Source organism: Lynx canadensis, chromosome C2, assembly GCF_007474595.2.
Source record: "Lynx canadensis isolate LIC74 chromosome C2, mLynCan4.pri.v2, whole genome shotgun sequence".
NCBI classification, from domain to species: Eukaryota; Metazoa; Chordata; class Mammalia; order Carnivora; family Felidae; genus Lynx; species Lynx canadensis.
The window spans coordinates 97,858,285-97,880,671 of record NC_044311.2 but is presented as its reverse complement, the minus strand read 5'-3'; the positions used below and the strand labels follow the sequence as shown (position 1 = coordinate 97,880,671).

The window sequence follows — 22,387 nt, the reverse complement described above, 5'->3', positions numbered from 1 at the left end:
AGATGATTTGTTCATAAGGGGCACAGAATAAATTTTAATTTATTATTATAGAGAAAAGAGAGAAGCGGTCTGAGGAGAGAACTTTGTTGGACACTTATATCCAAGGCCCTTCCCTGGCATCCTCATGAATGCTTCAATTCTTCCTTCTCTCTATGCCAAAGCTTCCATTGAATTTTTTAAGGCAGAACACCATCTCCTCATTTGGGGCACAAAGACATAAGCCACCGATATTTGTATATAGAAACTTGAGCTTCTTCACAGTGGGGATGGAAAGGTTTGGAAGGTATAAAAAAAATCTGAGGAAGAAAGTAAGATATATCCAGGACTTAGCTGTGGGTAAAATAATAGAAAAGTTCCTACACTGGTCTCTTTGGATTGCTAAATGACAGAACCCAATAAAGGCAACCTGAAATAAATTACTAAGGCAAGTAATTCATTTTAAATTATTAAAGTTTATTTCATTTTTTTTCAGACCCTGAAAAACTTTTCTCTGACAGAAATGACCCCTGGCAACAGTGACATTCTGACACCATGTGTGATGCACTCACTTGGGAAGTCTGAATTCCATGTCACAATGGCTCTGTTCAGATTACTGGTTTTATCATGCCTATAAGCACAATTAAACTACTGAAGTTTCCAATGGTCTTCTGTCCACTTAGTAAATCATCATAAAGAATATTAAGTCAACCAAATAAATTTGCTTCCATGTGACTCATTGTACAACCGGAGGCCTGATATCAAAATGTATAAAAAAATGAAAAAAAAAGAACTTTTGTTAACAATGAATGTTTTCAGAATACCCTTATATATTAATTTTGGGCTAGTCAGTGGAGGGGACTAACAGTTCAATGGGTCTCATAAAATGGGCCTAAGGCAATTTGTTCCTTAGAAACACTGTTCAGGCCCTGAGTACAGAGGAAAGATCAAAACCCCAGTGTCTAAATTTGGGTTGACTCTCAGGCCTAGATGTCTAAAGGGTGATCTGCACTGCTGGTCATTATGGTTTGGGTAATTTACATGTCCTACCCTGGGCCTCAATTTATTTATTTCAAAATGAGATTATTGGACTTCTACTTACAGACTTTCTACCTATAATGTTTGATGAAGCTCTACCTTAAAATTCCTTTCACCTCAATTATTAATCTTAAAAAAACGTTAAATGTGTTTACAAAGTTCTTTGATGTCCTTAAACGTTATTCAACATGATAACAGTACAATTCACTAAGCCTAAATTTTATCATTTTAGTTTTGCCTCAGAGGCCACGTTTTATGAAAGCCTTAATTTGCATCACCAGCAGCTAATTTAATAAAAATGAAGGGACCCCTTTTGGAAATAAATTAAAATCGGTGGGGGAGGGCAAAGAACTGTATGCAAAGAAAACACCAAAACAAACAAACAAACTCAGGAAGCTAAATTTAAAAGGGGTCAACAGGTTCTGAGTTCTAAAGAATGTTGTGGTCTTATTAGTGCTGAGAAACTGGTCCTGGCTTTTTATGCACTGAGAGTTGAAGTTTCTAATGACAACTTAGACCAACGGGTGAAGCGTCCATCCTGGAGTCAGGTAGATTTATCTTTGGAGACAACTCCAGTGTATGGAATGTGAGACACAACCTAAATGGAAAACTTCTGGAAACCATTTCACAGAAAAAGGATATAGTATGAATGCCCTCCTCATCCTGGTGATGAGAGAGAAGTGTAAAATCAATGAGGAGAAAGACTGAGAGACTGATACCTGATGCGATATGAGGAACAGCTCGTTTGCCTTTGACAAATTCCTTTAAAATTGCCTTCCTGTCAAAAACTTTCTTCAACTCCTCTCCACAATAAATGCCCTCTGAAAGAATTAATCCTGAAGTTCTGACTATTAATAAATTTTGTAATTGTATTAATAACAGTAGCTATTTCTTGATTACTATTATTATGCCAAGCACTGGAGATTACAAAAATGAATAAGAAACAGACCCTACTTTTGGAGACCTTCCTGTCTACGAGTTTGAACTGTTGTAGTTATGACAAAAACATGATAAGCATCATTTATCACTCATACTAGCCAAGCACTGTGCTCAGTGGGCAGCATGCATAAGCTGTCTGTCCAGGCTCCCTTTCCATTCATCAGATACTCTGACTGTGAGATGATCTTGCTCTGTTCATGCATCATCTCTCTCCTCCCACCAAAAAAAAAATGGACGTAGCAGAAATTCAGACCATAGGTAGAGATATTTCAACAACTTCCGGACTATCTATAGTCAACACACAAGAACTATAGCCAATAGTGAAAGGGTGCAATGAACCAAAGTGAAAATGGAAGAAACCAAATCACCTTTAGTGCACTCTGTTGGACAGACATGGTGGCACTCTGAAAACCACAATGCAGTGTACCCTGCATCCGGGATTCCAACAATGACTCAAGGAGATGAATGTTATTGAAGTGTTTTGAGACTCTAAGAAAGACCTTGCAATACATTAAATTGCAAAACTTAGGAAGACATCATAACCTTCTGGATTTCATTACCAAAACGTACATTTTCATCTAAAATTAAAAAAAAAAAAAAGATTGACTTTTCTCCTCGTATTTCACAACCTTTGAGTGCAGCATTAAAATGCTTTTCTTTTATCCCCCACCAACTATAAGCTTCTGTTTTCTTACCCTGGGCGTCTGAATCTTTTATATGCTCGGGTTCTATTCACTGCCTGTTATTCAGACATTGAAATCCCAAGTGTTAATTGTTCTTCCAAGTACATTGACAAAACAGCAGCTAAATAAGGGTAGACCAGACTGTGGTAGACTCTGACATGCATTTATGGAACAATGGGGCTCTGAGAGACAGCCTTGTAGCTCACGGGAAGACATAAGATGTGCTATTTTGACTGCTTCATAGCAGAATGGGGAACACACGCACACAAGGGAATTATGCATTTTACTTAGTTTTGCCCAAAGTCCTCAAGGCAACAGAATCTTGTGATGTCATCATGAACTTTTTTTCTATCCATTTCCATTGACACAAAGGCTAAAAATTTCTAATGACATCACAAAGGAAAAAGGAATCTATTTTGATTCCATAAGAAATCTATTACCTTCCATGAGACTTAAACAAAAATGTGAGAATCCTTCCTGTCAGGGTGTATGTCACTGTGCGGATTCACAGTGGGTGACACCCTCCCTAATGCAATTCAAACCAGGCAAAAAAAAAAAAGAGGATTCACAATTTGGGTTGAATAAAAAAGACATATTGAATATTGTGCCCAGCAAATTTTCTTTTTTTATAGAAGGAAATCATTTAAACATATATTTCTTCAGGGATATTCAAATTTTTACTCATGCTTGGTTACTATGTTACCAATGTTTTTGTCTTTTCTTGGGTTGGTCACAAAATCACAGAGAAAGAAGGTACAGGAAGCTTTCACTTACAGGAATGCAGTGCAGCTCAATCTTTTGTTTTTAAGGTGCAGTGATTTTAGTCTCTAAATGTAACTTCAGGCAGTCTGAAAAGAAACAGGTTAAAATCTCTTTCAGTTATAATTGGTATTTCAGATTTAATTAAAAATTAAACTTTCATAATGTTTCACCATCCAAAGCAATGCATTATCAGTCAAGCGTGGCTTTTTTTTTTCTGTTAAGGAAAAAAAAAAAAAAAAACCTCTTCCCAGACTAGTTTTTTAATGAAAAGAAAAGGATCTAAAGAGTAAAAAAGAAAAAAAAAAGCAATTCTGAAAAACAAAATATGCCTCCCTGTTTAGGACTTCATAATGATATGACTAGAAGCTCAGTACCTCTGAATTTTAGCTAAATTTTATCTGATTTTTTTTAAAAACTCCTAAACAACAATTTCACACCCTAAAGATTACATAAAATGTTAATTTTAGAGAATAAAGAAGAAAATCTATTATCTGAATACACATGTTGAAGGGAAATTAGGACTTGACATAGAATTGGAAAAAAATGTTAGATCTACTACTTTCAAGGGACTGAATTGGTGGTGGGGCAGATGGTAAAGTAGAGGTAAATGGACATATTTAGCAATACAAAATGCCCACTGCAGTGTATTGTGGGTTTGGCATGCCGTATACCACATCATCTATACGTATATCTCATCACATGCAGCTACTGCTCTGTGAAGCAGCACGGGACGACCCTCAGGATTTGAACCAGAACTTCCTGGTTTAAGTAACTGAACCACATTTCTTAATATGTATTTCCAATCTTCAGATTGAGAGTCCAGGCATTAAAATCTCCAACTACGTCATAAATATTTGGGCTTAGAATGTCACAGTATTTTTTCAATCCTTTCTTTCTTCATTCGACACCATCTCTAAATAAGATAACAGTTAAAAAAAAAAAAAAAAGAAACAGACTAGATTAAGTCATCCCTATTTTTAGCTTTAGATAACTGACACTACAGGATTTAGAAAAATATAGCTTTTTTAGTGTGAAATGAAGATAATACAATTATCTTTCGTTTACTTCACACCATGGCAGTACATTTTTTATATATTTGTAGCACTAAATGTGGTATGTTTATGTCCACTTTCACATTAGTGCAAGGTAATATTTTAGTATCTCCACATATGAGAGCATGATCATAAATCACCCCTGAAATTGCCTCTATTATTAGAAATTGCATCTAGTTCCAACTTATGAATTCTATTTTCTTTTTCCCTTGAAGTATATGGAGGAATATTTTAGGTATTGTGTCTACTTGATATATATATAGATTTTAAATGCAAACTGGTTGAGATTCACAAAATCCATCCATGAATGGATCAGAAAAAAAATCACTGACATTGACTAACTAAACTTTTCCCCTGCTTCTCACATGCCTGAATTAGACTAAAAACGCACCAGTGTAAAGACAGAAATTATGGAGGCGTCACCAGGGACAACTGAATGAGAGGAGGGGAGTGCACATATTTCCTTATAAGGCAACAAAACATTCATAAAAGAAACTGACAAAAATAACTCATGCTCAGAATTATATGGAATAACAATAATCCTCGATAAATGATTCAGAAATATAGAAACTGCCCACCTCTATATAAATCTGAACTACCGATTGGTATTGTTCTACTCACCACTCAAACAAGGTTAGTGAAAAACTGATTCACTATCTAGTTCATGCAAGAAAATGTGATGAAAACTAGGCTGCATATTTATGTATAAACTATTTAACTGACAACTAGCAGTTCAATTTAATCAGTCAGATTTCCTTTTCCTCAATTCACCAGATGTTGAGTCAACTGAACTATCAGTTCAAAATAAGAAAGTAATTTCTATGAACAGACTGTCTGCTATGTTACATTCTCCTCCTTCCTCATGTATTCCTCCTCTTTGACCTTTCTCTTCATTTCTGTTTCTGCATGTTTCTTCCTTACTTTCGCTTTCTTCCTTATTTTTTTCCCTCTCTTTTTTTTCCCCTTGGTGAGGGTAATGAAGCTCAAAAATAACATCTTGTATCCTGTTGAGGGAAACTTGGTCACAACTATCCTTCCAGATGACAAACTCATTCTTAAATGTCTGTTTCTCAATCCAAAGAAAACAGAGCAATTGAGAAAATAGAGACGCAACATCACTTACCACTACCAACACCACCACTTTTAATTCCCATGCTACATTCATCACAAGGAGGACTAAAGTTTATTTATATTATCCCCTAACCTCAAATAGGACCACAAATAAGACTAATAACAGGACCATTTTGTGGCACTCAGGCAAACGGCTGGGCAAAACAGATGGATCTTACTTTGCGCCAGGACTCAAAAAATACAGTCGCCAACTCACTGTTGGCGACTACATATCTTGGCCCAAAGATGGACCTGGAAGTGGGACCAGTTGTCTTTGATATGAATACTGTTCCTATTCATATCTGCCTCATGAGATAATCATTAACTCTGTCACTATGTAGTGGGGTTAAGTATTGGATAGAAAGTGGAAAAATGGTCATCAAGGAAGTGAAATATTCTGAAGGCATGTCGGATTAGATTAAGGAGCACAGAGTCAGGGCTGGAACACTTTTGGCACTACTGTCCACTTTTCAACTTCCTGTTTTTTTTCAAGTTCAGTACTGTACACGGTACCCACCTTTAAAATAGTAGATTTCCAGAGTATGTGTCAACAATAAGAATATTTTGTTCTTGACATTTCAGGTTCTAAAATCTGCTAATTTTTTTTTAAGTCACCGAGATCGACCTCGGTCATTATTAAAATTGACCACCAGTGTTAGACTTCTTTAATCAGGACAAAACTATGTAAGGCTTTATAGATTACAGTCAACACCCAGTGATGCACTGGGAAACAGCTCAGTCAGTAATCAATGCAAATTACAAAGCCCGGAAGAATGCTTCTCTTGGCAGAGACCCTTTAGCAAAAGAGTTGTGCATTCTGCACTAGTTAGAGATTCTGAATGGCTTTCCAGAGAAGTAGCAAATGCATTATATTACAGTAACCTATCCTGTAACTCACGAGTCCAAAAAACAAAGCCCTAGACAATAAAGAAAACTGAAGGGGGGTGAGGAGCTATAGATCTTAACACTGACTAGTAACAAAGGGCTGCTTCTGACCACACTCTACTTTTTAAAAATCTTCACATGCATACAAGTTTTAGGCATCACCAGGTCACAAAACTTCAAGAAAAGAACAACAAAGCACTCCAGTTTAGGAGGTCTATGCTAATTCAGGCATTTCTCTTAATGTTCTCTCAACGATTCAGCATCGATTGTATCTTGCTCAGATCATTTTTGAGAGTTTATTCACCTATGATTTATCCATTCTGACACTGCTCAGATGATTTTTAAGAAACAAACCCTGTCTGTGGTCAGTGTAGAGGGAAATTATAATATTTTAAATACTTCTCTTAGTCTTTTTTTCTTTTCACTTAAAAATTTTTATTATGGAAAATCTCAAGCACATGCAAGAGTACGGAGCTTAGTAAAATGAGCTACCATGTACTTACTCATCACCCATGGTCCATCTTTTTTTATCTATACTCATCCACTTTTTCTTCTATCAGCTCATTTTAATGACAATTCCAGATATCATATCATTTTATCCACAAATATGTTAGTATGTAGTACTAAAAAATAATGACTTCTGAAAATCATAACAAATATCATCATACTGTGTCAAAAATAATAGAGATTCTTTAATTTATTAAATATCTTAGGTCAAATGATTGAATTTTAAATGCTTTTTGTTCTTTGTTCATTTTTATGACTGGTTAGTTTGAATTAGGATCTAAATAAGATCCACATTACATTTAAGTCATAACTCTCTTTGAACTGATAAATCCCTCATTTTTTATTTTAACTTTTTATTTTGGAACAGTGTCATGCTTATGGAAAAGTTGCAAAGATACTTCAGAGAATTCCTGTATTTTCTTCACTACCTAACATTAACATCTTATATAACCGTGGTAAATTTGTCAAAGGAAGAAATTAACATTGGTACAATACTATTAACTACATACTTTATTCAGATATTACCTGTTTTCCCACTATCTTTATTCTGTTCCAAGGGTCTAATTCAGGATACCACACTGCATTTGGTTGCCTTTTCTCCTAAATCTTCTCTAATCTGTGAAAACTTCTCAGTTTTTTCTTGTTTTTTTTTTATGACCTTGATAGTTTTGAAGAGTGGTGGTGGGATAATCCTCAATTTGGATTTGTCTGATGTTTCTCATGATTAGGTTGGGGTTATAGTTTTAGAGAAGAATGCAAATGAATGAAGAGCTCTTCTTGTAACATCCTATCAGGGGGTACATGATATCCATATGACTTATCACTGGGGATGTTAATCTTGGTCATTTGGTTAAGGGAGTGTCTGCCAGGTTTCTCTTTCCTTAGTTTTAATTAGCATAATTTCATGATTTTAACAGTCTATTGAGGTGTAATTTACATAACATAACATTCATCCTTTTAAGTGTACAGCTTAAGGATTTTAAATAAATTTACAGTGATCATCACCATAGTCCAGTTTTAGAACATTTTTGTCATCCCAGAAAGATTCCTCATGTCCTTAGTCAACCCACTCTTACCCCAACACCAGACAATAACTAATCAGCTTTCTTTATACCTTTACCTTTTCTTGACCTTTCATATAAGTGCAATCATACAGTATGTGGTGTCATGCATGTGGCTTATCATACTGTTTTTCAGAATCTTCTATGTTGTGGTATGTAGCAGTAGCCCATTCTCTTTTATTAACAAATAGTATTCTATTGTGCAGGTATACTACATTTTGTTCATCCATTCATCAGTAGGCGAACATGCGGATTGTTTTTAGTTTTTGACTATTATGAATAATTCTGCTCCGAATGTTGACATAGATACAAGTCTGTGTGTGGACATATGTTTTCATTTTTCCTGAGTAGATATCTAGAAGTGAAATTTCTGGGTCATAAAGGTAACTTTATTTTAACTTTTTAGAATGGTTAAGCCATTTCCTAAAGTGGCTGTACCATTTAAATTCCTACCAGCAATGGGGTGCCTGGGTGGCTCAGTCAGTTAAGTGTCAGACCTCAGCTCAGATCATGATCTCGCAGTTCACGAGTTCAAACCCCGAGTTGGGTTCTGTGCTGACAGCTAAGAGCCTGGAGCCTGCTTCGGATTCTTTGTCTCTCTCTCTCTCTGCCCCTCCTCCACTTATGCTCTGTTTCTCTCTCTCTCAAAAATAAATAAGCATTAAAAAAAATTTTAATTCCTACCAGCAGGTTCCAATTTCTCAGCATCTTCACTAACACTTGTTACTACGTGTCTATTTTTATTGTATCCACTCTAGTTAGTGTAAAGCAGCATCTCCAATGGTTTTAATATCCTTTTTTCTAAGGATTGATGATAATAGGTATCTTTTCATATTCTTATATCTTCTTTGCTGAAATATTTATTCAAACAAATTTTTAATTTGGTTGTCTTTTTATTATTGAATTAAAGAACTCTTTATATATTATATGAGGACAAAAATCCTTTATCAGATATATATTTGCAAATAATAAATCTTGCAAATATTTTCTCCCATTCTTTTCATTTCTTTAGTGGTAGATTTTGAAGTATAAAAGGTTTTAATTTTATTGAAATCCAAATTATCAAGGTTTTATGTTCTGTATCATGCTTTGCTGCCTTATCTAAGAACCCTGTCTAACTCAGGCCATGAAGACTTTTTTCCTGTTTTCTTATAGAAATTTTATAGTTCTAGCTCTTACATTTAGGTTCATGATCCATTTTGAGTTAATCTTTATGTGGGTATGAGATCAGGACATAAGGTTATTTTTTTCATATAGGTCTAGCACCACAGATACTTATTTTTATTGCATATAGTCTTAGCGCCAATTGTCCTAACACTATTTAAAAGCAAAAATAATACAAAAAAAACCTTATTCCTTCCCCCATCAACTTGCTTTGGCACCTTCATCAAAATCAATTGACCAAAAATATAAAGGTTAATTTTCTGAACTTACAATTTCATTCCATTGATTTATGTGCCAGTACTATACACTCTCTTCCTTACTACAGTTTTTTAGTAAGTTTTAAAAACAGGAAGCACAGGTCATCTACCTTGTTTTCCTTTCCAAAATTATTTACACTGTTCTAGGTCCTTTGCATTTTCATATAAAGTGAAAATTAGGATCAGCTTGTCAATTTTTACAAAAATGCCTTTATTCTTTTTGATGCTATTGTTTTTAAATTTTACTGTTCACTGCTAGTATACTGAAATACAATTAATTTTTGTATAATGCTCTGGTATCCTGCAAACTTGTTGAACTAATTTACTTGTATGTGAATGCATTCCTTTCGCTTTTCTACATAGCTTGTTTTCTGCAAGTAAAAAGTGTTAACTTTTTACTGTCTAATTTGGATAACTTTGATTTCTTTCTTTTCTGTCCTTTTTTTTAACTCCTTCCCTTGCTTTCTTTCCTCTCTTTTCCTATTTGTTTGTTTGTTTGTTTATTTTTATCTTTCTGGAAAAAAACCCCAGTAAAATGTTGAATAGAAGAGATAAGATCTGACAACCGTGCCTTGTTCCCAATCTTAGGATTAAACCAGAGTTTATGAGGGTTAAATGTGATGTCAGTTGTAGATTTTGCATAGATGCCCTTTACCAGGTTACAGAAGTTCTCTTCCAGTCCTGGTTTGTTGAAAGTTTTAGTCATGAATGGACAGAAGATTTTCTCAAATATTTTTTGTGTATCTATTGTGATAGTCATAGGGTTCTCTCCTTATTCTACTAATATGGTATATTGCATTAATTAATTAATTAATTAATTAATTAATTACTGAATGTTTAACCAGCCTTGTACTCTTAGGAAATATCCTACTTGGTCAGGGTGTATAATACATTTACAGATTGCTGTATTTGGTTTGTGAAAATTTTGTTGAGGATTTTGATGTCTAAATTCATGAGGGATAATGGTTTTCTTTTCTTACAATGCATTTGTCTGGCTTTGATATCAGGATAATATTATTGTCATAGAGTGAATTGAAAAAGTGTTCCTTCTTTCTCTATTTTCAGAAGAAGTTTGGTGTTGTTTCTCTTTAAATATTGGATAGGGATGCAGTGAAGACATGCATCTAGATTTTTCTTTGTGGGATGATTTAATAAGTCTCTTTCTTTACAATTATATATCTATTCAGATTTTCTATTTCTTCTTGAATCAGTTTCAGTACTTTGTGCATTTTGGCAATTAGATGATTGTACTAAGTTGTCTAGTTTCTTGAATATATTTGTTCATAGTATTACCTTTAATCTTTTAATTTTTAATTTTTTTAGGGTTGGTAGTGATGTCCCACTTTTATTCCTGATTTGGTAATCTGTTATCTTCTCTACTTTTCCCTCCATCATTCTAGTTAAATGTCTGTCAATTTTGTTGTTCTCTGCAAAGGATCAACTTTATTTTCATTGGTTTTTCTCTATCATTTTCTTGTTTTCCATTTCATTGATTTCTGGCCTAATCTTTATCATTTTCTTCTTGATTTGCATTCCGTTATATATTTATGCCATGTCTGCATTTATCTACATAATAATATTATATAAGTGCAATTTATTTCTTTGGGTGGGTTTTAATCATTTTTGTCATTTCCCTTAACCTAAAGGATTTTCTTCAGTATTTCTTATAAGGCCGGTCTGCTAGCAACAAATTGCCTCAGTCTTTGTTTATCTTGGAATATCTTTCTTTTATCTTCATTTTTGAAGAACAGTTTTGCTGAATATAAAATTCTTGATGGTCACTTTTTAAAAATCTTTTTTCTTTCAGCACTTTGAATATGTTGTCCCTCTGTCTTTTGACTTTAATTGTTTCTGATGGGAAGTCAATTTTTAGAGTGTTGTTTCCTATAGTAAATGAGTCTTTTTTCTCTTGCTTCTTTCCAGAATTTCTCTTTTTCTTTGGCTTTAAAAGTTTGACTAGCATGTGTCTATGTATGGATACTTTTGCATTTATCATACTTGGAGTTTGTTGAGCTTCTCATATGTGTAGATTAATGTCATTCATCATATTTGGCAAAACTTTTGGTCATTATTACTTCAAAAATCTTTTTTCTGCTCTTCTTTATTTCTCCTTCTTTCCTCTTCTCCCATTACACACATGTTAGTATTCCTGAAGGTATCTCAGATCTCCGAAGCTCTGTTTATTTTCTGTTTTTTTTTTTCTTTCTGTTTTTCAGATTAGAGAGTTTCTACTGATTTATCTTCAAGTTCACTGATTCTTTCTTCTGCTATCTCAAATCTGCTGCTGAGTTCCTCCAGAATATTTTTCATTTCAATTTTGTGCTCTTAAACTCCAGAATTTTGTTTCTTTTAAAAATAATTTCTGGAGTGCCTGGGTGGCTCTTTGAGTTAAGCATCCAATTCTTGATTTCAGTTCAGGTCATGGTCTTATGGTCATGGGATCAGGCTCTGCAACAGGCTCCGTGATAAGCATGGAGCCTGCTTGCAATTCTCTCTCTCCCTCTTCCCTTCTCTGGCATGCTCTCTCTCCCTCAAAATAAATAAATAAACATTTAAAATTATTTTAAAAATTCTATCTTTATATTGATACTCTTTATTTAAAAAGTATTATAGGGCACCTGGGTGGCGCAGTCGGTTAAGCGTCTGACTTCAGCCAGGTCACGATCTCGCGGTCTGTGAGTTCGAGCCCGCGTCGGGCTCTGGGCTGATGGCTCAGAGCCTGGAGCCTGTTTCTGATTCTGTGTCTCCCTCTCTCTCTCTGCCCTCGCCCGTTCATGCTCTGTCTCTCTCTGTCCCAAAAATAAATAAACGTTGAAAAAAAAAATTATAAAAAGTAATTATACTAATATTTTATTTAATTATTTAACATGGTTTCTTAGTTATTTGAGTATATTTACAATAGCTGCTTTCAAGTCTTTGCTAATTTGACACCTGCTCTTCCCCCTCCAACCTAGAGATAGTTCTATTAACTACTTTCATAACTGGGTATTAGTTACACTCATTTCCTTACATATCTGATACTTTTTTTCCTTGTAAACTGACATTTTATACAATATATTATAGCAACTCTAGCTTCTGATTTTTCCTTCCAGGGGCTTGTTACTTATTGTTTATTTAGTGACTTATCAATCTAATTCTGTGTGGTCTGTCTCTCTCAAGCTGTGCAGCTGCTGATGTCTCTGGTCAGTTTTTGTAATTCTCATTTTCATTTTTTAGGTAAACCTTACCCCTATGTCAGTACAGTTTGTAATTCACATCTAATAATTTGTCTTGGAGGCAATAAGCTAATATTCCTTTGCTGATAAATATATGTATGGGATGGAAATGCATTCAAAGCTCAGACAGTTTAACATGTTTTCCTTGAATCTTACTTTTCACTGGCATTCCTCTTCTCTTTGCACAAGGCTCTAGGGTCAGCCTTGGGTATGTGGATACCTTGGACCCTCTCTGGTTTGTGACACCTAGGGGCATGTGGTTTTTCATGTTCTACTCCATCAAGTCAGGACGATGTGAATTTTCATGGCTTGGCCTGTCCTGGAAGATCTATTGTTGTCAATGGAGTTTGGGGAAGGGTAAGTAGTGGAGGCAGTCCCAGCTAAAATACCAGATCTCACTTATGCCTGTTGTCTCACCACAATTTTTAATATGGCCCCTTTTACTCTCAGAAGTATCCAGTTTGGGTGATATAATTTATGATCTCCTTTTATATAGTGAGCATAAAAAATTATGATATTCCTTCAACAGATAACCATTGCCTAATTCTTTTCCTTGTAATGCAAGATTTGGAGGCCCACCTGCAAGGGTGTGTATGGGTGGGTGGGGAGGTCCAACTGCCATTGAATGAAAGTTTCCATGATGGTTACACGTATATAGCAAATCCTCAATTGCCTGTTCCACTACATTTCTAAAAGGTTTAAAAGTTTTGGAGATTAAGAATGTCTGTCAATCATGAGGATTGGGAGGTAACTGGAGGATGAGGGTGAAGGGGCAATACCTCCCTTATGGGAATTCTGCATGACTTTTTTAAATTTTTATTTTTATTTTTTTTTTAATTTTTAAAATGTTTTTTATTTATGTTTGAGATAGAGAGAGACAGAGCATGAGCAGGGGAGGGCAGAGAGAGAGAGAGAGACACAGAATCAGAGGCAGGCTTCAGGCTCTGAGCTGTCAACACAGAACCCGACGTGGGGCATGAACTCATGAACCGTGAGATCATGACCTTAGCTGAAGTCGGACACTTAACCGACTGAGCCACCCAGTTCTGCATGACTTTATAGACCTGAGGGAAATCAGTCAAGGAGAGGAGCTAGAATTACATGTTTCAAAATGGATTGCTAGAAAATTTGGAGCTGGACTGAGCTAGAATAAACCCATTCCAAGCAATTATGGAGAACATGGCATCTAGATTTAATCTCATACAAGTAGTAGCTCCAAGATCTCTATAAAGAGGCCCAAATACTGAAGTGAATCAAGTTAGTATTTTCCAACTTATTCACTCATAGTTTCCTGGCATGGCCAATCCATATTTCCTCAGGAACATACCAAAGGAATATACTTCTCTGGGAGCTTAACACTCTTATAAATCAGAAAGTTCCCATATTGAAATAGGGAGAAATAGCACTTTAAAATGATTTTTCCTTTACATAATGATCCACAATAAAATTCTCTTGAGAATAGATTCTTCTAGAGCATTTAAATTATGAATAGATTTACAAAATCACTCATCACATAAAATGAGATAAACACGTAGTATCTGCCTCTAGGATTTTCAAAACTTTTTTTTTTCTAAATGGAGACTGAAAGGAATGGGAAAATCAGCAAACTTTGTGCAGTAGAAATTCAGCGTGTATGATGCATTAACTCTGAATATCTTATTGACATTTCTGGATCAACATTAATCCTTCACATTTATAAAGTGTCAAAGAAATCAAAGTATTCACCAAACTCATCTTACTGAAATGTCATAATAATTCACCTTTAACCCAGGAACCTGTAACAAGTAAATATTACTCTTTCTATTTGGAAAAAAAAAGGAATCAAATCCATAAGTTAAAGCATGGAAACATCACATAAATTGCTTACGGACACAAATAAGTCTGGTGATGGAGCATGTGATGAAATTCCCTCACCTAATGAGAATTAGACAATATCCAGGCTGTAGCAAAGAAGAAACTGGAGCCTCCACCTCCATTTGTCTGTGTGTTATGGCAGAATGAAAATAACTGTTTAAAGAGGGTTTTTTTTTTTTTTTTTTTTTTTTTTGGTCCTACGAAATGGCACTTCTCCAGCTAATTTCTCAGGTAAAGTGGGTGGACATTTTTTTGGCTGTGTGTTTTCTTGGGCTTTTGCAATTTCTACAATAGAATTACAACCAACCCCTAACTTGATTACTGTTTTCTGCTATTAATTAACAAAATAGCTGTTTTCCAGTCATACAGTCTAGAATTCACCGTTATCTCAATTAAGGCATAAACTTAGAGAATAAAATCTATAAAAAAATTGCAGTTCTTCCATTAGGGTTTAGCATGTAGAGATACTCTAAATCTTCCTTTGAATTATATCAGAATGGAGGTGTCATCTACCTAGTCTGTATCTTACAAGACTGAAAATACCAAATTACAACATCACTGAGATAGAAGATATTCCTATAAAATATTCTTTGTTTCTCACAAAAGTGAGTATCTATCATTGGTATTTATGATATAATACAGTGATCCCTTTATATAATGAAGAGAATTAGAGGAAGACAGTTCTTTCTAGTCTGAGTATTGGCAATGTATTTCTTCAAAAACATATGGTTAAGAACCCAATTTTGTAATATATATAAGACTCTATATAAGATGATTTTTTAAGTATATAGTTTCTAATTCTTACATTTTTACCTTATGTTTTTAGTTTTCAATTATTTCACTTATGATCATAATTTCTTATATTTTATTTACATTCATTTATATATTATTTACATGTATATGTATAACATATATCTACGTGTCTTTTAAAACATCTTTCTTTCTTCTCAGAACAAGGAGATGTCCATCTATGTCTCTTTTTATTTACCCTTTGTATATCAAGCCATCTAATAGTTACAATAAGATATCCCAAAATTTTAGATGCAATTTCAAAATGCAACCTAGGTCTTCTAGGAGCCAGACTTGATAAACTCATCTGTGCTTTTGTGGTGACTTTATTTTCATTTCCTTCTACCTCAATGCTATTCAAAATCAGATGTCTGAAGCGAAGTAATAGATTTGTATCATCAGGGTCCCAGACTAACTTAAAGCTTAGATAAGCATCTTTTGTTAAGTCACCTGAAGGTGATTCTTGGCTTTCTGCGCAAGAAAACAACAGTATGGAACCTATTTCCAAATCATTAATAACAGCATAGAACATAGGGTAGTCGTGACTGAGTGTGGCAGGTTGTGTCCTGCACAAGGGGCACCCAATCTAGGGGTGTGCTCCACTCTAGAAGCTATCCTCCTTGGCCCAAGCTGCATCAGCTGGAGCAAACTATTTTTATAATTTGCACAAAGGTGCTGAAAGACGTCACATTTTTCTAAGTTGTACTAAACAGTTATGTAAGTAACAGAGGGCCTAGGGTAACATATTTCTATAGTATTTCTAATCAAAAATAATTAATTCCATTAATATTTAGCTGCTTTCTGTTACATGTTACATAAATATTCAGGTAAGCCTCCTAGTAATGCCCTCACCACATGAACCTGAGTCTCCATGACTTGGAACTAAACAGGATGGTAGTTATACATACAGTCTCCTCGGGGAAACTACTTGAAACAGACTAGGAGATAAAGGATCCTTCTAACAACTTTCACCATAGATGACGACAACATATAGCAGATCATATTCTCAACATAGTAAAGCTTTTTGTCCTAAGTTGAGTCAAAAAGTGGGTGCAGAACATAATGTTATTCATATTATTACTATTTCCTTGATTAAGCCGTCTCCAGTTTGGAAGTTTCAAACTGAGAAAGTGATATCAAAACTTCAATAAGTTCTGAGACCAATGGATTATATGTGCAATGGAATACTTTGCCTTTAAATTTAGCTCATGGTGGGGCGCCTGGGTGGCTTAGTCATCTTAAGTGTCCAACTTCAGCTCAGGTCATGATCTCACAGTTCGTGGTTCGAGCCCTGCGTCGGGCTCTATGCGACAGCTCAGAGCCTGGAGCCTGCTTCAGACTCTGTGTCTCCATTGCTCTCTCGTTCTCTGCCCACCCCCCTCCAACTCGCCGCAGCTCATGCTCTGTCTCTCTCTCTCAAAAATAAATAACATTAAAAAAATTTTTTTAATAAATTTCGCTCATGGCTTTCACTTTCCCTAGGAGACTTTATACAGTTAACTCAATGAATTATTTGCAAATGAGGATAATACATAACATATTTGTACATAAACTTTTCCTGACTACAAAATTATACATGCCCATTGGGAAACACACAACCACACACACACCACACACACACACACACACACACGCAGGAAAATACAGAAAAATGTAGAAGAAGAAAAAAAAACCCAGAAAGTCTGATCACAGAGACCATCAATTACTACTGGCATTTCAGCATTTCATTCAAACATGACAAATTTCAATCCCAGTTTGGCTTCTTTTTCTCCAGCACATCAATTCAGTTGCCTCCATTCCCACTATTTGGTATGCACTCAACAATAATAATTATTTGTTAACAAACTAAGTTAGCAATGAACACGTCTATTATACTTCATAGGTCTGTTATTATTATTCATTCTTATTATTACTCATTATTATTGCCTCATTATTACATGAGTTCAGTTTTATCCAATCTGCCCTGTGAAGATTATCATATGTAACAAAATGTGACATTACACAAATGTTAGACCATTTCTGTTCCATAATATGGATGTTAGAAATCTGGATGTGTAACCCATGGAAAAACAAAAATAAAATGGTATTTTGATGCTAAAAAGTCAAATGTTTGTATATGGAGGCCAAAGAGAAATTATTTTAATAACAAGATTGTTTATTTTTTATTTTTACTATATTTACCACAACACTATATTAGTATAAAAAACCCGAGAGTTAGCTGTGCTTACAAGGTAAAGCACTATAAAAGCCCGAAAGCATGTATCTCAAGAGTCTAATCCATTCTATCTGAGGAGCTTATCCTCTTTCCGTGAGCTCTGTCATGTAGAATTACATCATCTCCCATGGCTCAGATTATCTCCAATTCATAAAATGCTTTAAACAAAAACTGTTATGAAGTAGGTTCTATTTTATATTCACATAACTTCCTCCTCACTTTGGTTAGCACGGAAATACACAATACATCAATATGTGTTTCATTAAGACAGTTGTTTCGATATAGTAACAAGCTGGGCAAATAGAGGAAGTGTGCTGGATGTAATTTATTTACATTTTAATAAGACCTCAGATTGAATGATACCACACAGGAAGCTCATAGTAAGGTTAGAGAGAGTGGGTGACTGACAAACTGCCTTGAAGTTTGGAAGCTGTAAATATTACTTAATCAATACTATTACTTCTGAATTAAGATAGGATAACAGTTCCACAGGGATAGGATTGTGGTCTATGACAAACATTATGCAATGCAGACACTAAAAATTGAGGGGGATATAAATTTTCCAAAATATGATAAAATTTTAAGGTTATAACTTAGAACATAGATCAAATGCTAAAGTGTAAAATAGATATCTCCATGATATCAAATCTCATCAAAGCCCAAAGGATGGACTCTACTTCCTTAATACACCAAAGATTACTGCTAAAATTCCCATTTAGTAGAGATGCTCACTTCATGTTAGCATTTGGATTTCTCCTACTTTACATGTATCTCTTTTGTGAATGGTTTCTAAAAATCAGGGCAAGTTTTTTAATGAAATAAGAGATTCAGAAAGCAATGATTTTCAGTCTACAATTACAGTAGCCTGCACTACTCCTGTTTCCAAATGCTGGGCAAGGCCATCTTTGTATGAAAACAAATTATCACTAATAATATTTCAGAATTAATGTGCATGACAATTTGTCTATCTGGTGTTGTTCCAAATAGAATTTTAAAAAATCTTGCAAAAGTAATACAACATTTAAGCAGCAGGTGAAGAAATAATGGTAAAGATACAATAGAACAGGAAAGTATGAAGAGGCCAGGGTGAGGTCAATATACAAAAGGTGCATTGTAAATTCTAATACATTTGCTTGAATGCAAAACAAGACTATGATCATATTTATATTAGCTACTAGTAAACATAAATATTTCATTAGGATTTGCTGTCATGCATTTTTTTCTTGTTTACATCTTATCTACCAACTAGAAATTTAAGTTTCCTGAGAGTTTGTGATTTATGTTTTTCTCTACTACAATTCATAACAACTAGCATGATGCTAACTAGAAAATTGATTCTTGATCACTATTTGCTGATTTGATTTGTGTGAAATATAAAGAATCTGGTCAAAAGGGTATAGTTTTAAAATATCAGATGCTCATGCATATTATATAAAAGAACAAAATAAAGAATTCTGAAAAATAAAATAAATTAAAACAGTGGGTTGGAAAAACTAGGAACATTATGCTAAACTCCATTAAAGCAATAAAATTAATTTAAAAAAACTTCATTGAAAATAAATCAATGTAAGTGGACACTTAAATCCCACAGATAATACAGAAGACTCCCAGAGAAATGAAAACACAATGTTGGCATCATAAAAGTGATTTGCCCCCAAATCACATATCATTTGTGTCATACGATATAAGAAGTGATAAAGTATGATTGGAAATTCCAATTTGCTGATTGTATAGAACATACGCAATCTATATTATAGAGGTCTATGAATTTTCTGAGACGGTACCAAGGTTTTATAGATGCTCTTGATTAGAATCTGAACACTATTATTTCAGATGTAAAAACTCATAATTTTGATTTTAAATAATAATTTTAGTTTTAGCAATTTTTAAAATCCACATTTTGACATGGTATACAATTGGTTTATAAAAGCCTTCAAAGTGTTCTTCATAAAATACTAAATGTGATGTTTTACTAGTTATGCAAGGACAATTTAATAATGGGAAATCAATTACTATAAATCCCTTGCTGAATTATCATGCTCCGAATAATCCTATGTTTTTAGAGAAAGAAAACTATGCATCTGAATTCTAATGCCCAGCAAACAATTCTGGCACATAGTGTAAGTACTGAATAAATGTGTGTTAGAACTGACCTGAATTGAAAAAGACATCACAATAGAACTCTATGTCCATCAGTTAGAGTTTAAAAATATTTATTCAAAAAGGCATGTAATGTACTTCAACACTCATTCTTAATAAACAAAGAAAGGGTTAGAAATAGTTTTTCTAAAGAATGTCTTAAAATCAACAACTAATATCCACCTTGTGACTACGGGAAAAAAAAAAACCAAACAAACAACTAGAGACCTTACCACTAATCAAGAACAATGATGCTTCCTATCTTCATGGTTACTTAGCTGTTTTGGAATTTCCAGTAATGAAACAGGGTATTAAACAGAAATAAAAGGAAAAAGATGATAATGTCATTATTTGCAGATATTTAATGACCTTAAAAAACTCAAGACAAAAACTTAACTAAAAAATTATTACACAAGTGAATAAAGTAGCTAGATAATAAATATTACACACTGCTATATGAATTACAATGATGTTGTTAAGACAGTAAATCATAAGAGTTCTCATCACATAGAAAATTTTTTTTTCCTTTTCTTTTATTCTTCTATATGAGAAGATGATGTGGCTGCACTATTGGAATCATTGAAAAATTTTAAAAATATGTAAATCCTAACATATCATACAAACTATTATAAAGAAAATATGGCTTTTCTTGGAAATACACAATTAAGGGACCAACAACAAGGACATAGCATGCCTTTACTTAAGTATAATAAAGAATTTGGGTACCTATATGAATAGAAAGACACAATTTATTTACTATAAAACATTACATAAATAAAAACATACGATGCTGCTGAATGTGAAGACAATATTGCAAAGATACTGATATTAATTTATAGGTTTAATAAAATTCCAATAAAAATTCCAATGGAACATTTTTACAACACTGAATGCAATAAGTTAATTCTGAAAAATGAGTAGGTGACAATACAGCCAAGTATCTTTGAAAAAAGAAAATAAGGAAGGTTTGACTTAACCGATGTGTAAACTTACTATGAAGCTCTAATGGAAACAGTATAGAAACCAGTGAAAGAACAGATAATTCAAAAATAGATCCTATGTTGATAAAAATTAGTAAGCAATAAAGATGGTACCAATGGGAAACGGTTTGGGGACAATTGTTAACTATGGGGAGGCAAAATCGAGATGCTTATCACATACCTTAGGCTAAAATAGTTTCTGGAAGGAATAGAAAATTAAAATACAAATAAAAATCATGATAATACCAGAAAAATGGTGAGTTCTTATCAGACTTCAAGCTGGTAAAAAGAAGATAAATCAAAGGCACGGTCATAGGGAAAGCAATATAATAGAATTGTGTTGCTTCTCACATCAACAACAACAAAAACTATTCAATGGAATATGAAAACGGGAGAAACATTTTTTACATTACGTTGACAAAAGCAGTGATTTAACATTTTAAATATCTTGCAAATCATCAAGACAACAACTTGAGTAAAGAACAGGAGCAAACAATATACAGTAAGAAAAAAAAAAACAATGGCAAATAAGCATTTGAAAGACATTCCAGCTCCATATTAATCAAATTGTTGCAAATTACAACAAAATAAACAGGGTGGTTTTTTTTTGCCTGCTGAATTAGTGAATATTTGTAAAATAATACTATTCAAAGGAGGTAAGAGTGTACTTAGAAAAGCACTCTCAGATACAATTTGGGAGGAGTTATCAAAAGAACCTTGAGAAGTTTACATACACTACCCCAGAAATCAACCTTCTAAAAATGATGCTGAAAACAGAATCCAAGATGTAGATAAAAGTATGTGTGTAAGAATGGTTGTCAGAGTAGTAGGAAAAAATGGTGGAAATACTTACATGTGAAATATGGAGAAGTCTAAAAGTTTTGGTACATAAATAAGACATAATATTGTGCAGCCATTAAAGTATTTCACAGTGCTGAGAACTAATAATATATTAATGCTAATTGAAAAAGCATAATATTGACTATATGATCCAAAATTTTTAAAGAAAATACACACCACCACACCACACACACACACACCACATCCACATCCACTTAGAAATATACATAAAATTAAAAACATTAAAAAAAAAAGGGGCGCCTGGGTGGCACAGTCGGGTAGCGCCGCGACTTCAGCCAGGTCACAATCTCGCGGTCTGTGAGTTCGAGCCCCGCGTCAGGCTCTGGGCTGATGGCTCAGAGCCTGGAGCCTGTTTCCGATTCTGTGTCTCCCTCTCTCTCTCTGCCCCTCCTCTGTTCATGCTCTGTCTCTCTCTGTCCCAAAAAAATAAATAAACGTTGAAAAAAATTAAAAAAAAAAAGAATATACATAAAATTGGAAAGGAAGCAGAGCAAAATCTTAGAATTGTTCATCCCTGATTTAAATTTATGCACTATACATTTTTTCTATTTCCATAATTATATGCAATGAGCATATTTATGTTTTAAGCTGAAATAAAAACTCAAAACCTTTATTTTAAACCTAAATTGAATTTATATGTGTTCAGAAACCCACTCGGGAAAACAAACACCAATAGAACTCACTTTTCTTATATATATGGAATTATTGTGCTCATTCATTTGTGGATCTCCATAATTTGTGCATAAGGAACCTCTATTGAGATATTTGATTTTCTTATTTTATTTCCAAAGAACATAATATATCTCCTGAATTAAAAGCAAAGGAAAAGTAAAGTCACTCTTAAGTACCATATTTGACCACAATGCTCTTCCATGCTCTGCTGGCCCTTTCTCTGACCAC

At 34.0% G+C, this 22,387-nt stretch overlaps 1 protein-coding gene across 3 annotated transcripts in view; it reads right to left on the bottom strand.

Annotated features, from left to right (window-relative positions):
* ZBTB20 (zinc finger and BTB domain containing 20) overlaps positions 1–22,387 on the bottom strand; it is a 769,186-nt gene that overhangs the window by 458,880 nt on the left and 287,919 nt on the right. For all 3 annotated transcript variants that reach the window (XM_032594753.1, XM_030330006.1, XM_030330007.1), the window contains one exon: positions 3,411–3,484. The gene's annotated coding sequence lies outside the window, so the exon portion shown is untranslated. The remainder of the gene's footprint in view (positions 1–3,410; positions 3,485–22,387) is intronic.